General features: G+C 72.5%; 1 protein-coding gene across 1 annotated transcript in view; it reads left to right on the top strand.

The window, feature by feature from the left end:
• The window catches only part of SNED1 (sushi, nidogen and EGF-like domains 1), a 53293-nt gene that overhangs the window by 45942 nt on the left and 5632 nt on the right, over positions 1-1719 (top strand). The gene's annotated exons all lie outside the window — the stretch shown is intronic.

The following is a 1719-nucleotide window of genomic DNA, read 5'->3' as shown; positions in this document are numbered from 1 at the left end:
GACACGGTCGCCGCGCCTCCTTGTCTGTCCAGCCCGGGAGGCCGGTGTGAACGCCCGCGGCCCCCAGCCCCCAGCCCCCAGCCCCCGGGGGGGCAGCCGCCCTGGCCGCACAGCTGTGGGGTGAGGAAGGAGACGTGCACTGTGGGGAGGAGCAGATGTTGGGGTTCACCGGCGACCAGTGAAAACAGCCATTTTGAGGACAGAAGGCAAAATGGAGGCGCCCAGACAGTGAGCAGAGGGCGCGGGGCTCAGAGGAATGAGTGGAAATGGCCGGTCCAGAGGCCAGCAGGGCGGGTCGGCCAGCGGGCCACGGCCCCGCAAGCCGGCAAGGGACAGCGCTGTCCACCCGGAAGTGCCAGTGGCCCGGTGGATGGACGCAGACCCGCGCGCCCCTAGGCTGTGTCCCCGGACTGCGGACAGGAGGTAGGACGAAGGCGCTCCCCGTGAACGCCTCTGAGGCCCCGAGAAGGGCTCAAACCCAGGGTCCGCCCAGGGTGCGGGGAGAGGACTTCGGGGTGCGGCACCGGAGGAGAGGCGCCCCCCACAGGCGCCGGATGCCCCCACAGGCCACGCGCCAGGGAGGAAGGGCCGCGGGGAAACATACAGACCCAGGGCTGGGAAGCTGCCCGGCCGGGGCCAGCTCAGAGCCGCCGCAGGGCACCGAGGCCGGAGACCACGTCTAACCACCTGTGGACATTCCAAAGCCCAGGCCAGGACCCCGCAGGTGACCGCGACACGCCTGCCAGCAGCGCGCCCGGCAGGCGGGCTATGGGGGGCCGAGGCGCCCCGCTTCTGCCTTCAGAGCCGGGAAGAGACCAGGGGTGCCGGAGGAAGTGGCCACGGGGCGCCCGTGGACACCGGGGTCAGCTGCTCCGCGGGCGGTGCAGTGCCTGGGCGGTACAGAGCTGCTGGCTGGTGAGGCCCGCACTGCAGGGTCTCAGGCAGCTGGGCAGGAAGGCCAGGCCCAGATTGCCGCTCTGGAGCCGGAGGTCTGAGCCCGCAGGGCGAGTGGACAGAAGAGCACAGAAAGCTCTTCACAGGGGACTCACACAGAGGCGCAGGCCCCAGCGCGCCACGGAGAAATGTGCAGGGGCCGTGGCCCGGGCAGCCCGGGGGGGCCGGGGACAGCCTAGGGGGGCCGGGGGGCAGTCCAGGGGGGCCGGGGCAGCAGGCTCCAGAGCTGGGCCCTGGGGCGTGGCTGGGCTGGAGGGGAACAGGGACCTGAGGCTGCCACGTCCTGGCCCTGGCGTGCCAGCCTGGCCGACACCTGCAAGGCGGGCGGGCGGGCGGTGGGGCCAGCGGAAGAGCGGGGTGGCGGGCAGGGTCTGGGCAGGGAGCCGCTGCAGTCTCGGGGGCGGGGCAGTTCTGGGGTGGCGGCGTAAGGGGTCTGGTGACACCCCTCCTGGCCCTTCCGTGTCTGACCTCACGTTCCCGCCCCGTCAGAGTCCAAGGACTTGGTGCCTTCGGGCAGCCCTGGGCAACGTGAGGGGCCGCACTGACCACGTCCTCACGTCCACACATGGGGCTACAGGGCTGGGGCGTCACAGACCCCACTGCCCGGCCCCCGGGATACCCATCTCCAAAGGGCGGGGCTTCCCCCACTGGACGCCAGGCCTGCCCAGCGGCACCCACCTCCCGGGGTCACCGGCCCGTGGGAGCAGCGAGCAGAAGCTGCCAGCAGGGAGGGCGCCGCTGCCTGGGAGGCCGGTGGCCGGCGGC

Source organism: Condylura cristata, unplaced genomic scaffold (genome assembly GCF_000260355.1).
Source record: "Condylura cristata isolate star-nosed mole 26May11 unplaced genomic scaffold, ConCri1.0 scaffold00069, whole genome shotgun sequence".
Classification (NCBI taxonomy): Eukaryota; Metazoa; Chordata; class Mammalia; order Eulipotyphla; family Talpidae; genus Condylura; species Condylura cristata.
This window is presented reverse-complemented; position numbering and strand designations above follow the sequence as displayed.